We start from the raw sequence: 17,934 nt of genomic DNA on the forward strand, positions 1-17,934 counted from the left end.
GTCTGCTAAAAGGCAGCCGTGGAATCTAACCGCCCTCCACTAAATCTCTTGATGTACTCGTTTGAATGTTTTGTTCACAGAGGCAGAAAGCCTGAGCTTCTTTTGGACGACATTCTGGCAAAAGTATAAGAAAAAGTACAATCTAATAATTTTATTCATTTTTTTTTGTACAGGATGAAAACGACGTGGAGAAGGACAGAAATGACGAGGAATATCTGTTGTTTCTGCGCTCACTCGAACCGACATTTCTGACGTTCACGCTGCGTTTTCTTTGTTTTCATAGCTTTGCACATTTCTATCTCTTTTCTTCTTTTTCGGCTTGATATTTTTAGCTTCCTTATTTTCAAATAAGCACGCAGTGATGTGGTTTTAGAGCGAACAGGGAGGGGCCAAAGAATGTCGGTTGTTGGTACATTACCAGTGTCGTTAAAATTGTTTTGCTCCATCGCTATACATGATTCACGTACGTAACATGAAAGCGATAAGAAAAAGAGCTGCTCGTTCAATAGGTTTCCGATTACGGCGTATTGATTACCCCTGTTCTCATATCGTTTTGAAAAGGAAGCAGCAAGCCGATACGCACGCGATGTACTGCTTTTTGCTTTCTTTATCTTTCCAGGGCAATGTTCCGTAGGCTTCCTGTTATTGCTCTTGTGTCTCCGAGAGCCGTCCAGATACCGCCTCAGTTCGCGTGGAGCGAGCCTTCCTGTGTCTCCACGGAAATTCATGTCACACGCGCCCCTGATATGCGGGGAGCTCTTGGCAGCTCTTTTTTTGTCTGCTGATTTTCTCCATTTTTATTCCGCGATGTCGCTTCTCCCCTCCTCAAGAACTAACGTGCGCGGCACCAGCACAAACTCTTTGGCGAGGCCCACTTCCCCGGACGTCCAACTTTCTCTACCCTCTGTTTTCTCAACCGAAGCTCCCGAGAACGTCGGCGAAAAGCATCGTCTTCGCTCGGCACCTTCTTTCCCCGTTACGGCTTGGTTCCTTGGCGTCTTGTGCTGCGCGGCGCTATTTCGTCTCCCTAGCGCGTTTTTCGCCGCGCTGGTTCGCAATACTCACTTGGATCGACTTGGCGTGATATGGCATAGCGTAGTTTGGTATGCTCTCTGACTGCGAACGCAGAATTTTTCACTCTTGCTTCGGCACACCGCCGTGGAGAAACTTCGCCCGCCTCTTTCATGACGTTATGCGCGATTTATTATGGTTTTTTTTTCCTGCCAAAATATAGCGAAGCTTGTTCAGGACTAAGTAACAAGTTTAAAAACTTGTTTCGCTGTAAAGCAGGGGGTCTTTTTACTGGTCCTCTTCGCTTTTTTCTTTGGGATGTAGAAGAGACGCAGATGGTTAATGGTACATGACACGGCGATGAGCTGCCCTGAGTGAGTGAGTGAGTGAGTGAGTGAGTGAGTGAGTGAGAGAGAGAGAGAGAGAGAGAGAGAGAGAGAGAGAGAGAGAGAGAGAGAGAGAGAGAGAGAGAGAGAGAGAGAGAGAGAGACTTACTCAGTCAAGGAATGGCAAGTCTGTAACTTTTTACACGCTATCGCAAAATGAATGGTCAAAAGCACCGCGCTTGCTTCATCGTCTGCAGCAAGGTCAGAGTAAGACATGCAACCGAAAAGCTCAGCACTCACGGGGAAGTGTTTGGAGTGAGACTACAATGTTATTGCTTCCCAACAAACCTGCGGACGAACCGAGCGCTCGTTGAATACGAGCTTGAATACACGATTTCAAAGCTGATTTCCCGAATTAGACGCAAGCCTCACCGCAACTATTGATAGCTAGAAAATATTAATACAATAAAACAAAACTGCGCTATTGTTACATAAGATGGATGCTACAGTAGTCTTAATCGTGTATCATCAGTTCGTTATTCTCATCTAGGCGTCACGAAACTGCGCCAAAAGTACATTTTCGCCTTCACCAATGAATCAACGGTTCGCGTTGTGAGCACATGCACACCATGGTTTACGTCGCAGGTGCTATTAGAGCGGGAAAAAGATATACATTTAAGTCTTGACTGTTTTTCACTGACCCTTTTTCTTCCCACAAAAGGCCACATTTATAACATCCTAACGTTTGATGGCACAAAGAACGCCAACAATGTGAGGAAAGACAAACCAGCTCATAAATTTCTGAACAGAATAAGCCGGATTCGCGTTGTTATCCCGGTAAGAACAATTTATGGTTTCTACTTCCAAGAAACGCAGCCAACAAAAGAAGTCGAGGTCAGGTGCGACAGCAATTCCAAAATGTATTTTATTTTCACTAACTTTTCATGGGAGACAACACATCCGTCTCAGGTCTCCACCTTCGGAAGCCTCGATTCTCTGGATCCTTTTTGCCAGCTTTTCTTTCCGCTATAGACAGCGACTGAAAGAAAGAAACGGTCAAAAATAAATCGCGAAATCCCGAAATGTGCTTCGAATTGCACTGTCGGATCGCCTGTGAGTAATCGATAGTGCGCTGCCCGCGATCGGTTCAGCAGGTGGCGCCCTCTGTAGTCAATTCATCGCGCCATGGTGTCATAGCGCTCAGAGTGCACGGAGCAAAAAATCTTCCCTGGAAAGTTTTTGCCTTGGTGGGTGCACATTTACCAGGTGTTATGTTTGACTTTGACCCTTTACCTTCTATTTACGGAGAAAGGTTCGCATTCAATTATCGTTGTCGTTATACGGAGCGGTGCGTGATTTTTGTCTAATTTTGCCCGTCCATACACCTCTCTCCAAGTGCAAAGTGCTTCAATCGTGTCGAATTTGCGGAATCGGATAGACGTCGGCCTCATAACCCGATGAACCCAGGTTTTATTTTTACCACGGGAAGCGCTTTTTTTTTCTTTCACTTTTAGGAGCCATGAAGACAAAACAAGTTTGTGTTATTAGAAATATTTTGTGTTTTACAGTGCCCCCAACGCTTGTCCGAATGCAAACGATGCTTTATTCACTGAGAAATTGATTATTAAAGTTAAAAATTTTATTTTCCCCCTAAATCGTGCGTTTTCGTGCTCTGCAATGACATCACAGGGCCTTGTTTACCGTTAGTTAACCTAGATAGCGCCACCACACCGCGGCAAGCCTCTTTCTGCCTTTTGGTGTGTTTGTAAACGTATTTGTACGTGGCTTGTTTTGTTCATGGAGACAATCGTTTCGTGAAACATGGTGCTCGCTCGACAAATACGGTCACGTGAGACATCGTCGCTTGCGTCAATCGGCCAGTGTCGTCTGAAACAACCCCAAAGCCCCGCAGTCCTGTGAGAGAGAGAGAGCTCTTTAATGTGGGCTGGAGAGGTCAGCTCTGCTAGCGGCAGTGCTTGCTACGCCAGATGGGGATGATTACAATGCAGTGAAGTGAATGTGAGAAATCGGGAAAGCAGCAATAGAGAGAAAACAAAAGTTAAATAAAAATGGCACGCAATGCCCCACCATTCTTAGGGCTTTAAAAAGAATGCGCCCTACATTTAAGCGCAAATGGCTCGTTCGGCAAGCTTATAAACTCTGCCTAATTTGCGTTTCCTTTTGCCACCCTCCGCCAATTGCAGCGCTGTCGGGTATGGCATCATAGGTTCTGTTACTAAATGAGCTAGTGGGTCGCATGGCCATTCCCTTTTTTCCTACTTACGTAGCTTATTTGAGCGAAGTTTACGTTAAAAGTGGTGTCAGTATGATCCTAACGAAGCAATTTTTTGAATGAACCAAACTTGTATTTTCTCTTCATGACTGCTTTCAACCACAACAATCATCACCATCACGGAAAATCGGCTTTCTTGCAGTGCGTTTTCGACGCGACATAAACCATCAGAGAGATATAGAAAGCTTCGCTTTAAAAATTCGGGAGACACCAGTGTTTGTCCATGCGTCAGAAAGCAAAATATCAGGTGTGCTGGAGGGTGTTTCCGAAATTCGTTCGCGATTTTTCCACGCACATTCGGTTGCAAGAACTGCTCCAGTCAGTGTCGAAGGAGCTGTAGACGTGGCGTCAGTCGATGTCGAGGAAGAGGGGAGCAGGAGCGGCCGGAGGGGAAAGCTCGGTGGAATGGGGCTAAATTTACGTGTCTACAGGCCGGCACGTGCCGACGCATTCCATTCCTGCTGCGCATTCAGCAGTTCAGCTGGCTTCTAGCACTGGGGACGCCTTTTGTGCGCGTCCTCATTTCTTGTACCTTATTATTATTTCTGAGCTGCATCGCGGGCCATTCCATGAGCCTGCCAGTGAGCTCCGTGAGCCATCGTTGCTTTCACACAAAAAGGACGAGATAAAGGACCTCTCTCGTGCTGTTTCCAGTGATGTGGAGCCCAATAATGGAATAATTTAGGCTTCGGCTGTACTTATCTAGTGCTCCTCAAGAAACTGAAACTTTAGCCTGAATTTGAGGACGTCTGCTTTCCGAGGAATGATACAACTATCAACAGTGATGCGCACACCTCGAAGATTGAAGCAGTGTTAAACTCCTATTTTCTTTCGGAATTGGCGGGAATGCGTAATGGCCCAAGGTTATTAAAAAAAGAAGTTGTTCGATCTCTCCAGCGTGCCACCATGCCATTTATAGAGAATGGTGTATCGTTGGAGGTAACAACGCCCATTGGTGCTGCTACGCACGAAAGCACTCGCCTTTGCCTTGCGCTGACCCCAACTCTTGGCAAAGATTGAAGCAGAAGGGTCACCCGGGTGATGGTAAAAGTGAGCCCTTTTAGAAAACAGATACTTAGTAATCAAGAGGCAGCACGCTTGAAAGTGCGAATATAGTGGTCAAGCTTTCAGTAAGGTCAGCTCGGTAAGCTCTGGAGGATCGGCTCGCAGGGAGTGCCGCAAGTGCGGCCACTCTTATAATGCAGGCGGCTTCGACGTCGGACGACGCAGAGAACGTTTTATTATGGAGATCTCAACGGAACGGGACCCCGTGTGCTTTATTCAAAGGCGGAGCCCGTGGGACGTGATAAACGGCTTCGGTTTCAGTTTTCTTAAGAACGCGGCAGCGGGGCGATATACTTTAAAGGGGACATCCTCCCTGATGATACGTATAAATAATGTCCGCCCATGCATAGTGCATCGGGAGGAACGTACAATTTCCTTCCGTTTGACAAAATTCCCAGCCCTTATTTCTCGCCCGTGTCGCAGCCCTGTTTTATGTTTCAATCGTCTCTGCTCGCATTCCGTCGCGGCAGCCTGAAAATGTTTAAGATGGAAAGTCTCGCCCAGAGGGATTTAGCGCAATTTTGGCGTGGACGTCGCTCGGACTGCGTGGAAGAAAAAAAAAACTGTCCCCTAAAAGCGTGCTTCTGATCTTAGCGCGGAAATTTTACCCTGGGTATTTTGTCGAATTCTTCGTGGCCGAGAGATTCACCAATAAGAAACAACTTAAATGCTGGAAAACATCGAACTGGAGCCTCATACGAAGACGCCGCTATTTTTTTTCCTAACCTCTCCACGAAAACTGACCGATTGCAAGTAAACTGCAGCACAACTAAGCATACCCACTTAGGTATGCTTAGTTAAGCTAAGCATACCCACTTAGGGAGATTGGCCAACGTTGGCCAGAAACGAATTCTAGCATTCGCCGCATAGTGGCAACACTCGCTCCAAACGAGAAAGACACGTCATAGCGTACGCCCCTTAAACGTTCGTCCACGTGTCGCCGTGCGCATGCGCTGTGTACCGTAGAAGAGCCGCGACTTGAATGTCGAAGCTGCTGTAGGTGATCACTGACTATACATGGACTGGCCGAGGATAGTTTGCATGGCCGAGGAAGAGGCCGCGCGTTGAGAGGCTCGGCGTGCACAGCATCCGCTAACGACGAAAAGTCGTCCTTGCAGGGCGGCGTACGAAAGCGGCGACCAAAACGAGCTCCCTCTGGCCTTCCTCAACATAAGGCCATTGCAAAGTCATGCCGCCGACGTCAACCACGAAGCCGCAATGACACTAAAACTCAACTTTGTGCCCGTCAATTATCCCCAGCAACAGCTTCGCTATTCAAGTCTTCCGCATGGGTGCAAGCATCTCGCCTTTTTATTCCTTATTGGTCAGGGAACATTTGCCTTGACTCAACCGCGACCTGAGGCACCGTACTTCTTTTCACTACATACATTTCTTTGCTTTCGACTTACTCCGACACTAAACAACTCTTCAAACATACTTCTAATTTCGCTTGAATATAATGAAGAAAAAAAGGCAGTGTTACATTCCGAGGGAGCGAACGGGAAATAATCCGCCTACGGGTTTTTCCGATACGCGATCGCTAAGCGAAGCAGACACGTTTGCAAGGTATACCTTGAGAACTCGCCGCCCACAATGACGACATACACGCCAAACACAAACACAATCGGCTACGCACCACCCACTTCCGAAGCACTCCACACCAAAGCCTTCCCCGCAACTCCATGATCTCCTTACCACACCCGCGAACGGAGGCGCGGGAGCGCCAAGTGTCCAAGTCAACTTCGGAAGCTGATGACAGTACCCTCTTCTATACACGCGGTCTTCTGTACACACGGGCGTTTTCGCTTTTCGCCTCCATCAGAAAAGCGGCAGCTGTGGCCGAGAATGGAACCCGCGACCTCGTAACCACGACAGTTTACACGCGTGACATCCAGGGTATTAATTGGCGCAGCTTCTGTTTTCATTTCATTTCATTTCATTTCATTTATTTTACCCTCAAGGCCAGGGGCTTTACAGAGGGGAGTGGGTAAAAACAACAAAAGGTACAACAAAAACAGAATGAGTGATGATATACATTATGAGATAGTGCCGGCAAAAACGGTGTCAACTAAGTTCCTTCGGAACTGTAGAGGCTCTGTGATGGCAGCTGTTGGCCCGGGAAGGTGGTTCCAGTCCTGCGATGTCCTGGGTATAAATGACTGCGAACATGTCTTAGTGTGACAATGCATTACTCCTACCTTATGCTGATAATATTAATAATATTTGGTAATATTTCTTTTTTCTTTTCGGAAATAGCCTGGCTGATCATTGTGGGAGTACATTGTTGCGATACAGTTTAAACAATACCACGAGACGGTAGAAAAATTCCTCTACTCATCAAGTCGAGCCAATGTAGAAGAAGGCACGTTTCTAGTAAACAAAGATTGTGTTTTTAGTAGTGACACTCGTTTAAACGCAACAAGATCTGTAACACTGAACCTCAGGCCTAAAATTTTTCTGTTATTTGGAGACGCCCGTAGATACTGGAACTCCGTGTGGAAATATTTCTCCTATGAGCGATGATTATTCGCGACATCGCTTCTTTCCGCGCACGTTCCAAGGGTTTGTCATGGGGTTCGGGTTTTCGCGTCGTAAACTCGGTCGTTATCGCCGACGCTGGAACGAGGCATGAGGCGAAAACAATCTAGAGCCCGACCTCTCCCCGAAAACATGTATGACGCTGTACTTTGGACACGTGCGCCTGTTATTTTTAATCATTCATTGACCCTAGTTCCTTTCTTATTTTATTTGATCTCTTTCCTGCTTCTTCGCCGATCGTGTCACTCTACGTCCGAAATAACAGAGAAAAAAAAGATGAAGAGAATGTTCTGCTCGACATTGTTTACACGTGGCTAGTGAACCATATTTTATAAGCACCAACGGGGTCATGTGCAGCAATATCCTCGTTTCACCGGGTTGTGTCGTTGGGCATTCCACTTCCGCAGCAATGACAAGAGAGCAAACGAGGGAGGTGGAGGCGAAAGAGGGTGAGAAGTGCGTGCTTCGATGTCACCGCGCTAGATGGCGCTCGTGAATTATTGAAAAGAGCGACGCGCGATACCACGCCAGATCGTTTTTTTTTTTTTGTTTTTTGCGCTAACCCGAAAAAGCTTGTAATGTGTTCCCGAGCGCACGCAACAGTAGCGCCTTTTCTTTCTCTGAGAACGCGCGCAAAGAAAAGGAAAAATACAATAGGGGGAAAAAGAAAAGAAGAGGACAGTGTGAAGCGTGTAAACTTTCTTTTTTCCCTAAAAAAAGAGTACCGAGACAAAAAAGAAGCAAATTGGGAAAAGGGTTGCGGGAGAACGAGGCACCTTGGCTTGTTTATTTTGTCGTCGAAGACGAGTCCCCTATCTTACGACCTCCCAAATGGCTTATAAGGCGATAATTACGGCAATAAAGCAGGAGAAGTCGCAAACACGTCAAAGAGGAAGATGCGCGTGGACGGACGAAGTCATATAGAAAAGGACAGGTTATTTATTGTCGGCGCTGAATCCTCGGGCTTGACATGGCGGGTCTGGGACGACGCTGCCCTGCCAGAAGAAGAAGAAGCGCGACCTCGGCTCCCGTTTTAAAAGGCTCCCGGACCAAACTGTGGAAACCGTAAAGTTTTATTTATGGCCATGGCGACCGCGGTTCGCTTTTGTACACCTCGCCTCTTCTGCCGCGTTTCCCTCCGAACAGCACGAGAGGCACTACTCTTGTTTTTGCGTTAAAGAAGGAAACTACATTTCTGTGTTTTTATCCTTGTCTTTTCTCTTTCTTTTTTTCTCGCAGGCACACGTTTCGTGCTAACGATGCATCGTTGTTTATTATGTTGTATTTTAACCCTGACCATGGGTTCGTATGTATGCGCGCATTTTGCGCATCCGTTGTCGCTGTCCAGGGAGCCGTTCATTACAGCCCCTTATTTGAGCTGCCTGGTACACATTTAGGAATGCAGGAAAACAATGAGTACAACCGCGCCGTCTCCTGCATGCCTTCGGGCACCGACGTTTATAACAAATGAGCACATGGACGGCGCCTGTAAGTTTTGTTGCGGATACGCGCGCGGCAGTGTTACCCACGTTTTATTGATTTAGGCGCATCGCATTGGAGACAATAGCATGGAGGGGAAGGTAGGCGTGGTTGTCGCTACTATGTCATGCTCAAGGATAAAACAGATCCGAAAAATGGTAGTTGCTGAACCATGTTTGCAACATTAGATACAATGCTTCATTGTTCGGATAAGATAAGGGAAGAACAGGACACCACAATATGGAGTTGCGCAAGAACATTTAAATTTAATTATTCCAGGCCCAGGTTTCTTCGGAAACAAGGAAACTAAGGTCGCCTTTCATGCACGCATAACGACGCCCTACTTGCTTTTCTTTCCTTTAACGGTTGCAGAAATAAATACGGCGGACTACTATTTTCACAAGAGTGCACGACTTTTGCGTTCCACGTAACAGCGTGCTATTAAAGAGTGCACGTTTGCTAGCATGCCGAGGTTTAGTAGCGCTCCTCTACAATCTCAATGGGCATCCTCAATGCATCGTGAAGGGGCCAATAGGTGACCAAGGGCGGTGCGGCAGCTACGGGCGTGCTCGAATTATAGCTATACTCGACTATGGCTTTTTATTTAGAGGTGTTTTCGAAACGAGGACTCATCGCTAGATGAATACTCACCAAGCGAGTGGGGAAGCGAGCGGGTGTTGCAGCAGCACGAAAACTTGTGTGGCCACTAGTATCGTGACCACCATTTCACTCCTCAAAACACGTCCCAAACGAAATCACACTGCTAGTTCAGAACCCATCCTCCTCGCCAAGCCTGCAGCAATCTGTATGATTGCCTGTAATTTTTTTTCTCAAAAGTAGCGGATTTTGCTACAGGCGAATTTCGCATCACCTTTTTAATACATTTTTACATTGCCCATGATTTAGTTTAGGTAACGTAGAGACGGTAATTCGAATCGCCACTGGCCATTTGTACACGTTCGCGCTCCCACTGACCGCGCATAATATTTTCAGCTGGCCTTTCCGCGTTCACAAAATGCGGACATTGTCGCGCTTGACAAAGGTTGCTCAATTCGTCCGCTCAACGGGACGGTGATCGCGTTCTCCCTTTCAGTGAATAGCCTACACTCTAAGAAAAATGGTAGTCAGTATTGACTCATTTTACAGAGTCATTGGCTTGCTACAGAATTGACTACCTTTAGACTCTTATGGGGAGGGTCACCAGACTCTCTTTCAAACAGAGTCCTGGGACTCTTAGGGAGGGAGTCGTGACGAAGAGTCAAAAGTGAGTCTGCAGGACTCCTGATAATTAGTCACGGTGACTCCGAAATAGTAAACAAAAAGAGTCTGCTTGACTACGTTATGGCCCAGCAATGAGAGTCGTCCTGACTCTGTTTGGAAAAGAGTCTTGTGACTCTGTTAGACTGAGTCAAAAAAGCGTATGCAGGACTCTGTAAGGGAAGTCACCTCGACTCCTCATTTTCAAACGAAGGGAGTCTTCATGACTACTTTGCGACTAGTAAAAGTAGTCACTCAGACTCTCCGTTTGGCTACAGAGAGCCCGCTTGGCTACTTTGGCTACTACATGAACCCAGCCAAGTCGCCCTGACCTGCTGAAAGGGAATCCCGTGACCCCTGAGATAGGGCATGCAGGACTCTGCAGCACCGTCACCGACACTGAAAATCTGCAAAGAAAAAGTCCAGTCGACTATTTTCCGACTCGAGCAAACAGAATCCCTTCAGAGTCGATAGGGTAAAAAATACCATACAGATACTATTATGACCCTATAAGGACAGCCATGCATACATGCAAGAAACATCAATGCAAAGTACCAACACAACTATTTTATTGAAATAAAGCCTACAACCGTTTTAAATTTTAAGTTATGCATTGGCTCAATGACTAGAAAAAATTGATACAAAATAAAAATGACGAGTTTTTGTCTTAGACAACATATACATGAATAGAAGAAACGTGAGAAATACAAGATTCAAAATTATCACCTTAGACAACATTTGTGTCTCACATAACAAAAACTTGTTACATCGAACGGGACAAGCAACACTGAGTTCACATATACAAAACACAACCCTACAACAGTGATCAGCCACCAGCTGCTGGCTCACAACTTAACAAAATGTCAAGTGAATATGAAAACACAAATTTTTTTAAAACCACATTATAACAAATATTTGAAAATGTCACTTTAGACAACTGAAGTGAAAAAATTCTAGAACAATACAACTCGCAAATTGAAAACAGGACAATAAAATACACAAAACAGAGTTCGGGACAGTGTTATTGCTTAATAAAATTGTAATCTTGAACACATTCCTATTTAATGCATACAGCTGATGATGATGATGATTGTAGGGTTTAACGCGCCGACGCAACGCAGGCGATGAGGCGCGCCGTAGTGGAGGGCTCCGGATTAATTTTGACTACCTGGGGATCTTTATCGTGCGCCGAAATCTCGTACACACGGGCGTTTTTGCTTTTCGCCTCCATCAGAAAAGCGGCCGCCGCGGCCGTTAATGCATACAACTAGGTTCGGCTTTATAATAAGGCCACTTTGACCACTCATACGCAATGCAAATGAACATTAAAAAAGGGTGTTAAAGAATTATGAATTGATGATTGTTATAATTTTCCTGAGAATATTTTGTTCATTTTGGAACACAGAAATTTACTCGGAGGCTATATGTTCCAACACCCACCAGTTGATCTGCTGTCGCTGGACAATGTATTTATTCCCTGGCTTTCCCTGCACGAGCTCTCAAGGTAGTGACTACCTTTGTCGCCGGCATTAAGATGCTCAAGCATGCGCCCGTTTGCACCACCATCAGTTCCTCCGAAACTGTAAAGGTCTGCTTTGCAGACTTCACGTACTGCAGGTTGTATGCCCAGTACATGGCACATACAAGAGCGATTCCTGACGTGAAGTCAAAGACGTTAACGGATACATGTTCGCACACCATCTTAATTGAGTCGGACCCGAGGGGGCTGCTCCCCGTGTAAAGCAGAGTCGGGTACGAGGATGCAGTATTTCGGTCCTGTAAAAAAAAAGACAAATAATGCTGAAATTATTTGCTGTAAAAAAGTTCTTTATGTGAACAGTCATCAATATGTATAAATTATTACTCTGACTGTCTTTACTATGCCACGTGGACTGAAAAAGAAAATACCTGCGATGATAAGTTACAGGGTAAGCTCAGTTATAGTACACCCTCCGGTTATGCGAAGACCCCCTTCATATGATTAATCATTGGGGTCGCAGCAACCTGCCCCTGGAACCTACGCATTAAATACACCGGTTGTATAACGCACAAGTACACGCAGCTAGCTTCATGTGATGCACGACTCGCAACCTGACACCCCTACTGCGGTTAAAAAACCTGCATACTTCCCACCTTTCATGCCGCTTTTTTGCCACATTTTCCTTTAGGCTGTGGCTAGCGTTCCGTCCAGACGGAATACAACTGAGAGCATAGCGTTCCGTCCAGACGGAGCTGGCGTGAAATTTATACAGTTCCGTCCAGACGAAAGCAAAACCGGCTGATTAGACGCCATCTTGAGTATTCATATTGAGTGTAGTGGTTGCGCCTCGGATAATGGCGCAATCGTGCCGGGTTCGATTCTCCTGGATCCTGCTTTTTTTTTTGCATGGTTGTGCCAGCGTCTTGTAACAGCTAACTTTGCGCCAAGTCGGTTTAAATTTCGTACTCAACAGAGCCAAGGCCGACGTAGCCATCGCTAGTTACGCTCGATCTCCTGTAATTATTACCAGTGATTAATTAACAGCTAGGGACTCAGGCTAGTCTCAGTGGGTGGTAGCGGTTTGGCCGGTTTGGTAAAAATCAATACCGACTGCTGTCGCTGAAATATTGTGAAGCGGGTGGCGGGTAGCGGCTTGGAGATCCGTTCGGATTGAGATAGAGTTAGTACGATCATCTGTGATTACTAATAATGACTAATAATAAACATTGATTCTGGCTAGTCAGTGAGCGGAAGCGGTTTGGCCTGTTGTGTAAGAAGAAAAAAAAAGACTGCTCTCAACGTGAGCTGTGTTTCCTCTGGACGGAACTTTAGTGACAGCTGCCTTACCGTCTGCACGGAACTCGACACTTTTCTCTTCGCGTAATAATTAAGAGTGATTCAGGCTAGTCAGTGAGTGGAAGCGGTTTGGCCGGTTGGTTAAAGATAAAAAAGACTGCTCTCAACGCGAGTTATGTTTCCTCTGGACAGAACTTTAGTGACAGTTGCCATTTCGTCTGGACGGAACGCGAAGAGAAAAGTGTCGAGTTCCGTCCAGACGAAATGGCAACTGTCACTAAAGTTCTGTCCAGAGGAAACATAACTCGCGTTGAGAGCAGTCTTTTTTATCTTTAACCAGCCGGCCAAACCGCTCCCACTCACTGACTAGCCTGAATCACTGTTAATTAATCACTGGTAATAATTACAGGAGATCGGGCGTATCTAGCGATGGCTACGCCGGCCTTGGCTCTGTTGAGTACTGTTGAGTACAAAGTGAAGACCGACCGCTCTCACCACATCAATTGTAAATTGGGCGCTAAGTTAGCTGTTACAAAACGCTGGCCCAACCACGCAAAAAAAAAAAATGTCCGGGGGTAATCCAACCTGGTACGATCGTGCCATTATCCGAGGCGCAACCCCTACACCAAATATGAATACTCGAGGTCGCGTCTACTCAGCCGGTTTTACTTTCGCCTGGACGGAACTGTACAAATTGTATGCCGGCTCCATCTGGACGGAACGCTAAGCTCTCAGTTGTATTCCGTCTGGACAGAAGGATAGCGCTCTCCGTCTGGATGGAATTTTAGCACTTGTATATCGTTCCGTCCGGACGGAACGCTAGCCACAGCCTTTCCTTTAACATTGCGCTATCTCCCGGCTTGTCTCCTTGAGGCACTACTCTTTTTCTACTCGTTTCTTTACTACCCCAGTATGCTCAAGGCATTATCTCAAGCAATCGTGACTGCAGCCGCTCGTGCCTGTTTTTTTGTTCACAATCGGTGAAGGGTGCTCAGAGCCACAAGGTCAATTTTTATTTTTCTGGCTGAGCACAACAAACAAATGCCACAAATGCCACTAACGCTTGGTGATAAGATCAAAATAACCGAAGAGACCGAAAAAGCGCTGAGCTACCGCCGACCCTTCCATCTACATTCGTTGCTTCTTTGTTCACGAATAACCCATTTAGCAAATGTCCTGCTTCAGAAAATGCCCTGCTTCACCCACTGCATTTGCATTCTTCTCGCACTTTTGCTATGTTCAGCTTTATCCCATGGTTGTGTGTGTACACAGCTAACACAGCAAAAAGTTTTTGGAGGGCACATATTGTGGAAGTAAATTTTTTTTTCCTGGAATAGGTGCTTAGGTCACGCACTCACAAATTACATGAGGACAAGTTACACAGTAAATACCATGTTGCGCCGAACCATTTACAAAGCGCTGTTTGTCCATTTTCGACTTCACATGTCTGTATCTAGTCTGTGCTACTTCAAGATGTTAAAAAACACTAGCAACTACCCCACTGTGGATCTTTCGAAAGCTTGACTTTGCTGGCTGATATCTTAAACACACTGGTTCCTTCCCAGGGTCTGAAACTCCCCTTAAGGCTTCTCTTTATGGTAAGTTACAAAATTGAGGTTATCAAGAAACCGAAATTTTGAGTGCACTTCACCTTTAGGAAAGCAAAAAAAGTACAGGGTCAGGGCTATTTCGCTACCTCTGGTCAAAGTAACCATGAACGTTAAGCCTAAACACGTCAGCCAGCCTTTTAAAGAGCAACAATTTTTTCCCAGCTGCTGTCTCTTACATGTAATCATTTCTTTTAGTTTAAGATTGGGTACACCCTAATATTTTTAATGCCGAGGGCAACTCAAGCCAAGAGCCCTTTGCTAATGTTGCCATCTAATTCGCAAATTAAGCTCACTGTTCTCACCAGTATCGTGAAGATGTCATCCTCTCTTTCCTTCGCCAAATAGGGCAACCAAACAGCAGCGCTGACACCTTTTGCATCTGTAAAGAGAACAAACTAAAGTTGCACAGCCGAACCCAACTGATGGAAACCATTTGCATCGATTTATCCAGTATGTCGAACTCCTTCCGGTAACAGTATAATTGCAGTGAAACATATAGCAAAAATTACGTCTATATCATATGAAAATACAAGCGAAACCCGCTATATCGAACGGCAAATGTTCTCACCAGTATAGTGAAGATGTCATCCTCTCTTTCCTTCGCCAAATAGGGCAACCAAACAGCAGCGCTGACACCTTTTGCATCTGTAAAGAGAACAAACTAAAGTTGCACAGCCGAACCCAACTGATGGAAACCATTTGCATCGATTTATCCAGTATGTCGAACTCCTTCCGGTAACAGTATAATTGCAGTGAAACATATAGCAAAAATTACGTCTATATCGTATGAAAATACAAGCGAAACCCGCTATATCGAACGGCAAATGACGCAGGATATAGCAATGGAACAGTTGATACACCTTCAACCGTTATCAAAGGGAACTTATTTAACACTAGTTCACCTTCACAAACATTATAGTGAGAGTGAGGGCTGGGGGAGGGGAGGAGGGCAGGCCCATTAGTGCTAGTAAAATCTGCGGAGCGGGCAGTACTGAGCATGGTTTGGGCGCGACCCAGGTGTCCATCGTTATTTGCTCAAGTTACTGCACCCTACATGCAAAGCTATGTCGGCAATGTGACGCCAGCACACAGGGGGAGCAGGCGCTCCTGTGAGCCGAGCACACAGTGGCCGTAGATACCATACAATCTCGCGCCGGATCACTAACAATTGTTGTCAGCGCTCTGGCGGCATGGCGACAAAGCAAACATGCGAGCGAGCAGACAGCAACATATCGCAGTGGGACACGCAGCCTCGCTCCCGACATCTCAACTACGCATGTCTGTACGTTTTCCTCGGCCGCTGCCAGGTGACGGCACCGGGATCTTCGGCCGTGCGCTCCGCGGTTCGTATTTGAATCGTTCATTACTGTTACCGCAAAATTATATTCTACCAATACATACGCGTCCCGCATTTGTACGAAGTGACTGCTGCTCGGCGCCGAAATAAGCCGCTGTCGAACACCTACTCGTTTCTTTTCATGTTGACATTTCGCCCCTCTGTCAGCCTGAGCCAAATTCATCAAAGCGCACTCAGCGTTCCGTGTTCAGGGTCAAATAAAAGCGCCAGAAGAAGTAAAACAAACTTTCACTGCGCCTAGACCGTGGAGCGGCCATCGTGTTCAAGGTCGCCGTTTCGTCGGCGGTGAGCCATCGGCGGCGGCTAGCGCCAACGGTCATGCTTCCCTGTTCGCATACTCAGGCCGTCGAAAAACCTGCCACTCACGCAGACATGCGGTTAGACGCTTCTGCCACGACTGTCCGCATAGTATTCAAGCAGCATATTACACAATTGAGCGTTATTCGCAGAGTGCACGAAGTATTTTCACGAGGGAAAATCTCTCGCCGCGGTGAATACTTCACTTACCTCTATCAGATGCAGTTTCTGTGTTGCCGCAGCTCCGTCCGTATATCTTCCCATATCATGGACGCTGTCCTCACGTGGAGCACGGCAAAAGCACTGTAAAATTGTCGCGACACTGACCAGCGAGACCACGTAGTTACGAAAACCACCCTAACGGCCACAACACAAAGAACGCCCCTCCCGGCGGAGCACGCCGGCAGTTCAAAAATTTCCACTCCGCGGCGCCTGCTCGCCTGCTCGCGGGAAACGCCTGACGTCACATCTGCGGCGACCAATCAGAGCGGCATCTTTTTTTTTTTTTTTTCTATGCTCCTCGTATCTGTTCCCCTCTCCCGCAAAGTTGCGCCCCAACCCGAGTCAAAGAAGAGTCGCCAAAATTATGACTATGTTCTGTGACTCCCTTTTGACTCACCAAGCGTTAAAGGTAGTCGCGGCGCCGGGGACTCTCTTTTGACCACCTTTTTTCTTAGAGTGTATGGCTTTGCCCAGGACCTTTGTACTTCGACATCAAGTTAGAAGCAGCACAGTGCAACCTGCACTCACCGTAAGAACAATCAGGAAAGCGTGCAGGTAACAATGGTGCTTGGCTTTGTTGCCGGAAAGGCGGCTGTCGGTCACGTCTTAGGCGTCAATTTCTCCCCCCACAACAAGTTGTACGGCTCCAACTCGCTTTCATGAGTGCCTCGTAGGCTGGCACGGGAGGCGTAGAAGTTGTGCCTCAATTTCAAAACAGGAACAACGTTTCACAGAGAAAGTGCAAACGGATGCGTCCCCATGTGTCTATACTACACGGAATTGCGAAGCGGGCTGCGCGAAGACACTAACGCACGCATGCAATGGCGGGCACGCGGCTATTCTATTACGCGGCACAATATTCAGGGTGGCTGGCACTTTCCTATTAGCTACTCATTACAAAAATGGCCCTAGCAGTGTTCATTAGCATAATTAGCTTAACAACAGGGAGAACGAGGGCTTCGGCTGGAATAGTGATTGGGGCGACAATTGGAAAATGGCTGTTCCGTAAGCGCACGCGCGAAGGCCCGTCGAAGTGGCGGGTCTGAGTTATGTCCACGAGCGAATAATCAAGGTGCGGCATAGAAGGCTCTCCGGCACCGTAACTGGGAGCGCCACCGCGTGGCCGTAAACACGCACACTGCGTTTCGCGTGGGTAAATACGGCTGTACGTATTTTCGCTGGCATATCGCGACGAAAGATCAAACATGGCGTGCCAGGCATTCCGGCGTAGAGGCTCGCTGGCACTTGCAAAGCGGAACAGGGTGATATAATTATATTAGCAGGATCATGTGTCTGGATGGATTTTTTCACGAGCGTATACAACACTTGGCTGCGGGTGGGATATGGAAATGAGTTAATGAGGCAAGAATGCACACACACACACACGCATACACACACACACACACACACAAATACACGCACGCACGCATGTACACGCGCACACATAGACGTATATGTTTTCTAAAATATTTTCCAGTTTGTAGCAATTAATCATCTGAACGTTACGCGTATCCCATCAGAAATTATGCCCGCCTTGCCAAAAACATACTTTATGAAAATAAATTTGTCGTGCTGTCACTGTCGTTTGTTATATACCCTGTGTCGAGGGTAAATCGATAGCCCGGTACATGTCGGGGGCATAAGTGTTTGAATGCACCAACCTAACTGTCACCATATTCTGCGTTGTCCCTGGTATGGCCTAA

General features: G+C 46.6%; 1 long non-coding RNA gene across 2 annotated transcripts; it reads right to left on the reverse strand.

Annotated features, from left to right (window-relative positions):
- Positions 1 to 10,503: 10,503 nt before the first annotated feature.
- LOC144167593 (uncharacterized) lies at positions 10,504 to 16,506 on the reverse strand. 2 transcript variants are annotated; one of them, XR_013322047.1, is made up of 4 exons: positions 16,220 to 16,506; positions 14,924 to 15,000; positions 14,658 to 14,734; positions 10,504 to 11,745 (listed from the first exon to the last, which is right to left on the reverse strand). It is a non-coding gene; the product is annotated as an uncharacterized LOC144167593 (long non-coding RNA). The 2 variants fall into 2 exon arrangements; XR_013322046.1 differs by lacking the exon at positions 10,504 to 11,745 and having other exon boundaries at positions 14,329 to 14,734.
- Positions 16,507 to 17,934: the final 1,428 nt, after the last annotated feature.

This window comes from Haemaphysalis longicornis, unplaced genomic scaffold, assembly GCF_048455015.1.
Source record: "Haemaphysalis longicornis isolate Haplotype H1 unplaced genomic scaffold, Haemaphysalis longicornis Haplotype H1 scaffold_2, whole genome shotgun sequence".
Classification (NCBI taxonomy): domain Eukaryota; kingdom Metazoa; phylum Arthropoda; class Arachnida; order Ixodida; family Ixodidae; genus Haemaphysalis; species Haemaphysalis longicornis.